General features: G+C 42.6%; 1 long non-coding RNA gene across 1 annotated transcript in view; it reads right to left on the minus strand.

Moving 5' to 3' along the window:
* The window catches only part of LOC144761185 (uncharacterized), a 214,198-nt gene that overhangs the window by 150,384 nt on the left and 51,632 nt on the right, over positions 1-12,182 (minus strand). The gene's annotated exons all lie outside the window — the stretch shown is intronic.

Below are 12,182 nucleotides of genomic sequence, written 5' to 3' on the forward strand. Positions count from 1 at the left end.
TTCGGACCCCTCTTCTGACTGTCTTGAGGAACAGATTGTGCAACTAGTACTTTAATTTTCGTGTCTTTCATACGTTTTCTCTCGTGTTCTTGCTCTTCTCTGATTCTATTCTGGTGATATTGAAGCATCTGTAACATCTGGGACGGGGTATTAGCTTGCCAGGTACTTTCGACTTTCAAAACTCGGTTTTTAATTGGTGGACTTGAATTCTCGACTAATTTAGTAACAAAAAGGTGAGGGTATGATTCACTACTTGTCTTGAGGCCACTGTTGATGCTAAAACTTTTCTCAAATCTAGAATAAAAATCACTAATATCTTCATCTTGTTTCTGTTTACAGGCTGAGATTGCATCCCAGTCTTCCTTTTTAGTGGTTAATAATCTGGGTAACACTTGTATTAATAATTCTGGTAATTCTTTACATTTGTCTCCAAGACCGGTACCTGGTACTCGTGCCTTATCTTCAGCTTCTAGAACTGCCCAATCGATCTTTTTCTCCCCCACCTCCCATTCTTTTTCCTTGAGTTTCTCATATACCCCTGCGGGCAACAGGACCTTTAGCATTTTAATTATGTCTGGATACGTGTATTCTCCCATACGGAGCATGTCTTTCAATTCTCGGTGGAACCCTGCTGGATCTTTATCATGACAGGGAATTAATTTTTTCATCTCTAAGAGTTCCATCTTTGTGATCGGGGTGTAAACAAACACTCGTTGCATCTCACCACCCTCTGTCTTAATTGGATGTACTTCTCGTAACGGATTCTGTCTGTCTATGTAAAAAGGTTTACTTTCTGGGGGTGAGACATGAACAAAATGCGGGTTCAGAAACATACTATATTTGTGGCGCTGTTCTAGAATGACACTAATTAAATCGGTACCTAAACCTTTCCATTTATACTGGAGTAACTCGTTCAGGACATCGTGTAACGGACCTGGATCAGAATGTTGACCCTCATACAATGTAATGAGGTGCTGGATCATATACATACCCGCCAGTCGTTGCTCGGCTGGGGGCAATTTCAGAAACATTTGTGCCACTATTTCGTCTGGAAAAGTGGTAGGATCAGTAATCCATCGGACTGCTGATCGGACTAGTTCTTGTTCATGCATAGTACTTAACTCGCTATAACCGATTCGTGATTTCAGAATGTGGTCGGTAGCTTGAAATACTTGTTCTAGAGAACCTTGTTCTGGTGTTGGACGATGGAAAGTTGACTTGTGTTCTAGGCGTAAATGGCGGTCTGGAAATCTAGATTTTCCTACATACGCTATTCTGGCGGGATTCTCGTCCTCTACCTCTTCCGCAGAGTCATTTTCTTTCTCGCTTACTTGTGCTGCCTTACGTTGATCATGTAACCTTATTATTTCCTTACGAATTTTCTTGTACATACTCTCTATACTACTGATAGTCTTGTGCTTACCCTCGGCTATATTCTCACTCCACTTTGTCAGGGTTCTCATTTCGGCGTGATCTTTGGTCGGATAATCTTGTTCCCTTATTAGACAATTAATCAGAAACTTTAATATCATGAGCTGGATCTCAACTTTCCTTTGAGACATGACGTCACTAATACTTTCTGGATCATCCCCTGTACGGATGAAACGATATATTCTGTCTAGATCTTCCTTCATATTCGGTAAAGTGACTAAGTACTCGGACACCTGTCTTATACGCACGGAATATATAACCATACTATCCTCGCCTGGAACTGGATCATAACAGCATTCAGTAAGAGCTCGCCTGATTTCTGCAATGGACTGATATTTAGGCGTACGCTGTAACGCACGTTCATGTAACTCGACTGCTCCTGGACGTCTATTTGACGGCGGGGTCTGAGGAGGACCTCCTCCTGCGGCCCCTAAACTGGAACCATCGACTGATGCTCTTCGTGATGGCAGAGCGGGAATTTGAAATACAGGCTGGACCGGGGGTGCCGTAGCAGGTACTGCAAGGGGTGCCCCGGTGTCTGGAGGAGCAGGAAGTGCCTGATTTACAGGGACTGGCGGAGCGGGATTTGCATATTCCGGGACTGTGTCGTCCAAATAGGACGAAATGAAAATATCAGCTGCGGTCGGTTTGTGACGTAGCTTGGTCGGAACTAATGGTGGCGGGAAATTACTGGATGCCTCCGGGGTCGCTTTTGGCAAGCCCTCGGCAAGAAGAGGATACATACCCTTAATGAGGGCGTTCCTCTGTCTGTCTGACTGTTCGGTTTTAACTCGTTCACCTATCTCGATTAATTCCTTTTCCTGGGCTCGTTCTAAGGATTCTCGACTTATTTCTGACTTTCTGATTTCTTTTTCGGTTCTTTTATGAGATTCTTTGCGCCATAACTCGATGGCGTCTTTCTGTGACTGTCTGGCTTTCTTTTTCCATAATGCTTCTTCTACTCTCAATATGCACTCGGCATCCCACGTACCTGATACGGGCCATCTATACTTTTCTTCTAACTCCTTGGTATACTCTACCCATAAATCTAGATATAATATGGCGCTTATGCCATGCTTCTGATACATAAAATGACCTGGACTGTCCCTAGGCGGGACAGGAACTGCTTCTTCTAGCAGACCCTTTCTAGTTTTTAACTGACGTAATCTCGAAAAGAGGGACATTGCAAACTTGAATCTGAACACAATACAATACACGAGGAACAATAACAATTGAGAAAACAATTCAGGCATACCACGACATTGAAAATACATTGAATAACATTATGAAGCAACAGTTCGGACAGAATACTACCTGGAACACTGAGAACAGAAACACATGAATTTCTCGAGAACGGAACAGGCTAGAATTACTGGATGCGCTGCTGAAACAGCACGGAACATACCGGTCCCATAAAGGGACGCATCAAGACCCGTATCCACCTAGGTGAACACTTCGTTTCAGATCTGCGTACCCAGACCCATCGGACCAGAGACAATTTAGATTGACCCTGTCTAGATACTACCCCAGCAACGGTACTCACCGGGCAGCAAGAACGGAAGGCCTCGGACTGGACTGGACTGCTTCAACGCCGGACGGACGAACTTCGGACTTCTGTTACGGGTGGGCCTCCGGATACCTCGGACCTTGGACTCTCGGCTTGGGCTCTGGTCGGGACTCGCCGCGTTCCTCCACCGTCTCGTCTGGATGCTGGACCGCCTCCTCCGTCTCCTCCGTGGGCCTGAGGGATACTTGAAGCAGAAATATCTGCCGGTGCGCAGAAGAGTTCCGTCACGACTGCAGAGGGTCAGGGGGCCGGCGTGGCTTCACCGACGCGTGGGGAAAGGGCAAGTCCCTATTCGGGCGCCATTATGTGGTATATAAATAAATAATACCGGATCTATTGTTGTCTAGGCATAGCAATAACAGATAGCTCAATAAATAAGAGTCAAGATTCGAGGTAGTAGGAGTTTGCAGGTTTATTACAGCATAAAGGACAGGAACAGGACAACCTGCACAGGAATAGGATGGCAGGGCCCGGCAGCTGCCGGGGCTGGATCTGGGATGAGCGCGCTCTGGGGAAAGGACTGGCGTAACATTTAATAACAATACACAAGCATATATAGTAAAACAGTTGCATTACAGTACATACGATAGGCGGAGCAGTGGGTGGAGCAAAGGGTGTGACGCGTAGCAGTCGCGAAAGATAAGGGTGAAAGTAGGTGTAACAGGGCGTATACATAGACATGTGATGCAAACGTAACAGAATATGTCATGAATGGGGCGGAAACATGGAGGGGGCTACCTAAGGAGCCGGGACCTCTAACCTGGTGGTGCGCGCAAGCTGGCAATGACGTGTTACTAGGAGAAGCTGGGGGCTACGAACTCTGTGCTAGGAGCAGAGACTGAAGTCTGGAGAGTCAGGGCGACATGTACCTAAACAGTATCTAGTATCTGATGTTTAGAGAACATGTTGATAGAATCCAAAAGTTATCGGGGTAAAGGCTAACAGACTCTAAGACTGGAGCATGCATTATTCTACATGTAGTGCGTGATGAAGAATATTAAATGACCATAAATACAGTATTTCTCTTACATGGAGACGTAAAGGCTAGACAATGACGGAAACTATTGATGCAGTTCAGTAGCTTTAGGAATGCAGAGAAGGAGGGCTGGACTGATAACTGGAATCATAACATACTCTTGGCAGACTCAGAGGCAGAGCCAGGCTGAACCGGGCACTGTGAGGCAGGAAGTAAGTGAAGGGTCAGGGATACAGGTGGGGGCTGTATCGCTCCTCAGCGAGGCTCAGGAGACAGAAGCTGAATCTGGTGTCCAGGCCCTTTTGAGGCCTAGAAACGGGAACTTTACAATGAAATAACGTGCACACTGAGAAACGTGGCAACGTAACTTTACATAGGCCTGATATTCGTAGTATTCACGAGAACTGGAAACTGGCATACTAGAGATGGACACAACTGTAATTGCGTCTTTAATCGAACATGGGGAATACATATGCATATTAATCATGCACAGATAACATATGATGGAGGACGAGTAGGGACACAGAACATGGCAGAATTTACTTTTCCACAAATTATACATACATAATCGATGCAAACTCCGTTCATTTTGCTCGAATCCCTGGAGTGGGGGATAGAGTGATTCCAAACACGGACAGGAGAAGCTTGTTAATAGCAGACACACATATGGGTGAGGGTCTTAGACACCTTAAGATTAAAGATTCTCTGGAAGAATTGCAATCAGTGTACTGGTGGCCAGGCATGAGCCTGGATCATCACATTTTTGCAAAAAACTGCCCAGACTGCAATAGAGATCGCAGTGGCGACCGAGACGGCGTGCTACCATGGCGTTTCGCTCCAGATTGGATTAAACAATAGACATAAAATACCCATTATGAATAAGCGTCGTATTAACATGTAAAGACTATTTTTTCACTTATAATGTAGACCCCAGTGCTCGGCTGACGTCTGGACTGTTATAAAAAGATTTGCGAGTCTATAATGGCATATACGCTATGAGCATACTACGTTCTGACCAATATTTTTTTCCATTAGCCATCAAGCCTATGGGGAAGCATGGCCAAATGAGCATTGCTTAGCGGGACTCTTATCACTTCCTTCCTGAGGGATACGGGATGGTGTAAAGAAAAAACCAAGGCTTAGAGCAATCTATAACAGAAAAGGTATTAGGTTCGGGAGCTGGGTGGGTCAAACATTTAATAAGTGTCCAACATAGTCTAAACAACCTGCCAAGAAATTCTCTGAAAGGATTCAGTCCGTACGAACTATTGTTCGGGACTAGAATGTTGATCCAAGATCTTGATAGTCAGACTTCAGTGGTTAAAGATAAATGCTTTGATATCGAAGATCGTTTGGCTATTTTACAGGACTTAAATGAAACAAGAAAAGACCTGAGCAACATAAAATTGAAACAGCAGCCAACGACCACTGAAGAGAAACCGCCTGTCCCAGCAAGGCCTGTCTGGATTCCAAAAGTCGGGGATCTAGTCAGAGAGAAGATCGCGGTAAAGAAGGAATTTGGGCCTTCTTACAGAAAAGCAGTTCCTGTCTTGTCTGTCAACGGGACGAGATCAGTAGTACTACCGCCCCTTGCTGGTAAAAAGGAGAACCGAGTTGTATCTATCGACCTGGTAAAACCACAATCATGTGGCCGATAACAAATAGTAGGCCAAGTGGACTCCCAAGAAGTAGTAGAACACCAAAGTTTGCTACAAATACAGAGGTTCAAACTGAGGGGCATATTACCAACAACTAGCGATAATTTTTGTCTCTAACTTGTTTAGAGACAAAAATTATCGCCGCACATCGGCGATTTTTATCGCAGATAAACCTTGCTATTAGCAAGGTTTATCGCAAATGCGATAAAAAACGGCCGCAATGCATGAATATCGCTGAAAAGTCAGCGATATTCATGCATTATCGAGCAAATGCTCTTAGCCATGTTATCCACCTCCCATTGGATAACATGGTGAAGAACTGCTCAGGGCAGGTGTTAGCTTTTGGAGATATTCGCGCTTAGCGCGAATATCTCCAAAAGTTGATAATAGGAGATAGCGATGTTAGCGACTGTTTCCAGTCGCTAACATCTTGGCACGCCCACTTTGCATGTCATTAGTGATAAATATCACTGACATGCAAAGCGGGGCCCAAGATGGTCGCTATCTCCTATTAGCTGTCACTAACTGGTGTTAGCGACAGCTTGGTAATAGGGAGATAATTTTATCTCCGCTTTCTTGGCTTTTAAAGCCAAAAAAGCGGAGATAAACCCCTTGATAATATGCCCCTGAGAGACTAATCACATTCGAAAACTCTACAGAAAATCAACAAGGACTATGCAATAAAGCAATAGAACTTAAACCTCTTAAAACCCAAATAAAAACATTTAGCCAAGACACACCGACCTACAATGAAGTAACAGATGACTATGCTGATGAAATAAAGCAAACTCCAAAAGCAAAAAGTAATCCAGAAGCAATTGGAACAATTGATAGAACAGCATCCGGCTACTTCATCAACTTCGATGATTTCTCTGAAGATCTGAGTGAATCTGAGAAACAGCCATCAACAAAAACTTTTAAAGATAAAGCAAAGGAACTTTTTCAACAACTGAAAGCAACTTATCTGATTTCTCCATGGATTGAAATTTGGGTGGCATTAGGTGCATTTGTCCTCATACTTTGGCTCATCATGGTACTTTGCTTGGGACATTTCATTGAGGGAAAATATGCTAAAATGGACACAGCAAGCCAGAAAATCAACTTGGTCCTTAAACCACACACATCTTCACACGTCGAGAAAAGAGAACTTTCTTCAGTCAACTTCACAGCCAATCCTATATCCGGTGGTGTAGCATGGGACAATACTGATTATGAAATCTATGGCCGGGTTGAAATCCTGAGGTATCCACACCAATTCAAGATCTCATTAAGTGACTTTGTAAAATCAAGCTCTTTTTCAGATGATTGGGACTTTGAAAGTATTAATGATATGATGTCTGACCTAGTGATGTCTGCTAAATTTACAGAACATGATTATTTGCAGGGTTCGTCTAATTATGATCTGATGTTCTGCTACAACCACTATGGTAACCATTACCTACATAAATCTGCACAACCTAGAAATGTTTTAAGTTATAACCAATGGGAACATTGTGCTACTCCACCAAAAGGTAGTTCGAAAACATTTTTATGATAAATATTCATATTTTTCAGGGTTTAATACAAGTAATGCAGAAACATTCTATTTCAAATTATCAAATAAGACAGGAGTAAAGACCATGCTTACAAACACAAAATTGATATATTCAGATTCATTTTTTGAACAAATGAATACATTTGGCTTTGAATTCTGGAACTATAACATTGAAGCAAAAACTATTTGGGGTACAAAAGATTGGCAAGTACAGGGTATAGAATCACTGTTTAGAGCCTGCATGATCCCAGAACAAATTATATTTTTGAATGATACTATTCAACAAACTACCTGTCTTGGCCTAGCCAAAATCAAAGATTTAAACAAACCGTCTATTCCAAAGCCATCAACAAACAGTAATAGCTCTACAGATGTTGAGATAGACGTAAACCATATTTTAAACCAAAACAGAACACATCCTGAATGGAAACAATGGTTGATCTGGCCCACGGATACAAACAACTGTCAAGACAGATTCCTGAACAAAATACAGGGTTTCACACTGACCAGGCCAGACCCTAGATATTCCCAAAGACAACATCCAGGGATAATAACCACTTACAGTGTGGGCAAGCTCTGCCTTCAATGGCTACAAACGTCCACACTGGCAGAAATTAAGCAACACCTAACTTTACTTAAAGAGGGTGCTGACTTGCGTGATTTCATCATGGGACCACGCAAACAGCGTCAAAAACGTTTCATAGCGGCCTCTATATATGCAGCTTATAACGAAGCCTGGAAAGAAACTCAAATTGAGACAGCAGAGAAAATACGGGAAATGGACCGTATTAATTTGGAAAAATCACTTTCTGTTGTGGACAATGGGTTAATGACTCTGTCTTCCAGAATATATTCTCTGGACAGCATTGTGTCGTCAGCAATCGATATAATATCGCAGGACTTACTGATGTTGCAACACGGTCAGTCCCAATTGGGCTCTATTGTACAGCTTGGCTGGACGTTACAAAATCTGCGTTCAGGCTATGTGCCTTGGCGTTTAATCAACACAACGTCATTATTTAATATCTTTAACCTTACTGATAAACAAATCAGTATGGCACAGAAGGGTGCTGATTATACAATCCTGAGCATTGAGAAACTTGAGAGATTACCATTAACAATGTCAGAACGACCTGTCATTGAATGGATAATACATGGGATAATTAATATTCCGATAACAACTTTCCGGTTTCAATACTGCCAAAAATATATACAGGCAGGCCAGTATGAAAGGTTGGGTAAAGGGTACATTAAGTCAACATGGAACTTACCCTATACACACGCATGTGTCAGTAATAAAGGCCAGAGTGTGTTTCTTAGTGGCAATAACTGTGCGAGGTCACTAAGCGGTACACTCCTGTGTCAGGGTATTAATTTGCATGGAGCCTGTGAAGGGACTTCAAACAACCTTTCATGTCATCAGCTAGGCACACCTGCAACACAAATAGAACCATTCTTTAGGAGACTCTCTAACGGGAGTTAAATTCTAATAGTAGATCGCAGATGTTGTAGTTTGCTGCCCGGAAAACCTTATCTCATAACTGTGACTACGAAGGTCATGTGCTGTGAACGAGTGTTGTTCCCTAACGACACTCCAGACAGGGTGGCAAGGTTATGGCCCAGCTTGAAAATTAGTTCTATTCGAATTGATACTTTAAGCAGAATGAAGACAGTGCTCCTACAGACGCCGACCCGGTTAACGTCATCAAAAGAAACGTATGATCTCCAAGTTGCAAGGACAACGGCAGAGATTCATTCACTGTTATCAACCAATTCCCCCATACATTTCGCAGAAATACTGAACGAAATCTTAAATATTTCTGATACCAGTGGTGTCTCAAGTGTATTTAAGACAGTGTTTTCAGGAGCTTTGACCCCATTCAAAGCCATCCTGGGTATTTTTCCTGATTTTGTCCATTCCATCTTTGGCGGACTTCCTCTCCTTTTGGGGCTAGTGGCAGGCATACTATTTTTGATCCTGTTACTTCGCTATGGCAAACCATGTCACAAACAAGACACCAGCGACAATGGAAGAAACGATCCTAGCCATACGCTACAGGGACCGCATAACTAAAGTCCTTGGACTAGCCCGGCTAAGAGACCTGAACATGACTTGGTTTCTATCTTTTAGACCATTGTGGCAACGTTGTGTTATGCCTGTATTAAGGTGCTTGCTATGCGGCGAAGAATGCGTGTTGGACACCTGTCTGACACTACAATCGGATGTGCCAATGGACGCGGATACATTGTTGGGTCCGGTAACGGCTCATGCATTTTGCTGTCCCCAGCGGCTACCAATCCTGATGACGGCATTCGTGGAGACTTCACCACTACGATTGAGGGGTAGTGAAGTACAAGATGAAAGCAGCATCGATCAGGTACGACCTTCTGTCAGCTATGCTGATCAAACCATCAATGAAGGCAATCATGCTCACGAATGCAAGGTAACAACTTTTTCCGAGTTAATGGAACTTTCGCAAGAATCAGTTGACAGTTTTTTCGAAAGTCTCAATGATATGATGTTTTCACCAGAGCAGAAAGAATGACTTTGAGCAAACTAGCACGCGGCGTTCCCCACACCATGAATTTGGCCTTCAACTTTGAAAATAAAGCGATATGAAATATTTTTTCTCACCAGTTTTTACAGACAGCGGGAACCCTTTTCCTATCCAAAAATATTTACTACTTTTTGGGACGCTTATCTTCTGCTTAAGGTAGACCTATTCTTAGAGAACTAAATTTCTATTATTAGATACTCTAGAGACTTTAGCTACCCACTAGCATGTTCTTAAGTAATTTATGCTTTGTGATGGAATGGTCTCGCATTTTTTCTTCTGTACTAGGAGCCATTTCATGTGTAATTTTCGCTTTTATTCATGCTAATTTAGAAATATGCGTAACATATTTTGCATTATTATACTGCTTGTGTGCATATAGTAACTATACTCATCTTTTCGTGTATTTCACATTTCCAGTTTTTGAAATACATATGATTGTATTTTGGGGTGGTACGGTATACACATGCACTACCAGTTTTTTACTATGCCTAGATTTGTAAATATGGACATAGATTACGTGGAGTGGGTGTGATGTATTTCCTATGGGTACTGTATCGATCCCCCTATTCCTGACCCTTGTCTGGTTAATAGTTAACTAGCAGCCATTCTACAAGAGCAAAAAAACGTTATCTGATTAGCCACACCACGGCACAGAAGCGCGTTATCTGATTAGGTCATAGCGCATGCCATCTCATTAGGCAAGCACTATTTCTCCAGCCCCCTGATAGGCATACGGAGTTCTCAAAACAAATCAAACCTACAGCGACTAGGGAAATCCCCGCAGCCATTGTTTTGATTTCGTCGAGAACTTCAGTAAAGAATGTGCGAACGACCAGTTCGTATGACATCCTTATTGACGTATTAGTGTCCATCCTTACGTCAATCTCGGCACCTTTCAGGTATAAATAATACCGACATTGCCTTAAGCAAACACACGCGGTGGTGACAAGATTGGCGCAGCGAGACTTGCCGAGGAGCCCAGCTGAAAGCGAAGCCCACAGACGCTGCCCCTCCTTCCTGACGCGCTGAGAGAGAGACGCTGCCTTTTCTCCTGCCGAGAAATCCAGCCCGGCGCTTCCAGCCGCCCTTGCAGGCAGCTGGGATATCAAGACTCTGAGATAAAGATACCAGCCGTCTAATTCCCAGGTACTAAACTGAATAACCCTTGCAGAGAATTCTTGAGTCAGACCCTTGGCAAAGCAAACTTAACTTAAAACTGCTACTTATCTACTCCCGCCCACGTATTAGGCTTAGGTCAGGTACACTGGGGTAGGCGTAGTTAGAAGCACCAGTTTAGTATGATTAGTCAATGTATATATGTATGTATCTATTTTATCCATTTTAAAGTATCATATGGCTCAGAAACCCTATCAATGCTTTTACAGTATTATTTTATAATTCTGTTTTTACTGTATGCACTTTACTTAACTATAAGTATTGCAATAATAGCGATCCATTTTCTCTTGTACGAGAAAAGAGACTGATCAATAAATAACATCTTTTATTGAACACGCCCGTCTCTTCTTTTTCTCTACAATCTGGTGAAACTAAGAATGCACTGAACTGACTGAGTAAAATAAGTTGTCTTTTGTTTTCACACGACTCTAGAGATACACTCTTGATTAGGGGAGAGCAAAGTTGTCATGTTCTATGGTTGTCAGAAACTAAATCCCTTCTTGTCTATCCAGGGAGGTTAAAATCCTCCTTGTCTATTCGAGAAAGTTTCTAGTGAACTCTGAGCTAGCTGGCAAACACAAAACTTTAAGTCTAATATCGTCAGTAGAAGACCTAGTTAACCTCTGCCCTAGGTCTATACTATTGAAGGTATTATTCCAATGCGCGGAGCCTTTTGGGATAATAGGAACTACACTACAGTACTACTATCCTCTTAGTTGACCAGATCAGATGCAATTGATGTTAATTTGTTTCCCCGACATAATTTTAGATTGAGTACAAAGAAATCAAATATTTCCCAAAAAACAATCATCCATGTTGTGTTTCTTTATTTCATGATCACCAGCAGCAACTCCCAGGGGCAAGGCGACGGCGGCGACAGAGACTCCGGTGGCAGAAGTTGGACAGGAGCAGCCCTTCCAGGCTCCTCTGCTGGCCCCAGTAAGTTGTCTTATTGTTATCTTAATACTTATACTTCCCTAACTTTTACAGCCCCTATTTATTATAAACTGGTTCCTAATAATTCCATGTTTTACAAAATAGCCTTGGATCTTCTTCTAATGTAGACTACCTTCTACATTCTTATCCTGCCTCTACCATCACTCTCTGTGCTACTACTATTTACAATTATGAGTCGGTCTGTGTAGGTAGCTAAGCTTGCCCATTCGGCAAACGGTGTGAAACAAAACTCTGACACAGCAATAGCTCTAGGCACTGAGTGTAGTCCTCTGGGTTGCCCTTGCTGTCTATTCCAGTCTTCTTAATGTAAGTGCTTTGACAATTT

This window comes from Lissotriton helveticus, chromosome 6, assembly GCF_964261635.1.
Source record: "Lissotriton helveticus chromosome 6, aLisHel1.1, whole genome shotgun sequence".
NCBI lineage: Eukaryota > Metazoa > Chordata > Amphibia > Caudata > Salamandridae > Lissotriton > Lissotriton helveticus.